Below are 956 nucleotides of genomic sequence, written 5' to 3'. Positions count from 1 at the left end.
ACCGAAGTCCGGCCTTTGTCGAAGATTGCTTAACCAAAATTTCAATCAATTAGATTGAAAAACGAGGGTGTGACAGTGCCGCCTTAACTTTTACAAAAAGCCGGATATGACGTCATCAAAGGTATTTATCGAAAACATGAGAAAAAAAAACCTCCAGGGATATCATTCCCAGGAACTCTCATGTAAAATTTTATAAAGATCGGTCCAGTAGTTTGGTCTGAATCGCTCCACACTCACACACGCACAGACAGACAGACAGACAGACAGACAGACAGACAGACAGACAGACACACACACACACACACACACGCACGCGCGCGCGCGCACGCACACACACACACACACACACACACACACACACACACACACACACACACACACACACATACACCACGACCCTCGTCTCGATTCCCCCTCTATGTTAAAACATTGTAAAAAAAAACCCCAAATATTTGCTACATTCAGTCAATCTGTCGAACTCATTGTATGAAATAGAACGCACTGCATGCATGACGGGCGCAGTGGCGTGGTGGTAAGGCCAAAAAAAAAAATAGGTCTGTTTACGGTAACATAGGCCCAAAAAATAGGGTCGGTAGGTCGGGATTGTTTTGTTTGTTTTTTTTCCCCAAAAAAACATATTTTTACGTTATTTTGCCAAAAAAACAAGATTTTTTTTTTTTTTCCCCAAATACCAAAAAAAAGTCTAGGGTCGCGCGAAAAAACTAGGGTCGGTCGGGTTACCGTAAACAGACCTATTTTTTTTTTTGGCCTAAGACGTCGGCCTCCTAATCGGGAGGTCGTGAGTTCGAATCAGTCCCGGTCGCTGCCGCTTGGTGGGTTTAAGAGTGGAGATTTTCCGATCTCCCAGGTCAACTTATGTGCAGACCTGCTAGTGACTTAACCTCTTTCGTGTGTACACCCAAGCGCAAGACCAAGTGCGCACGGAAAAGATCATG

This window comes from Littorina saxatilis, linkage group LG7, assembly GCF_037325665.1.
Source record: "Littorina saxatilis isolate snail1 linkage group LG7, US_GU_Lsax_2.0, whole genome shotgun sequence".
NCBI lineage: Eukaryota > Metazoa > Mollusca > Gastropoda > Littorinimorpha > Littorinidae > Littorina > Littorina saxatilis.
The sequence above is the reverse complement of the archived record's forward strand: the minus strand, read 5'-3'. Positions refer to the sequence as shown.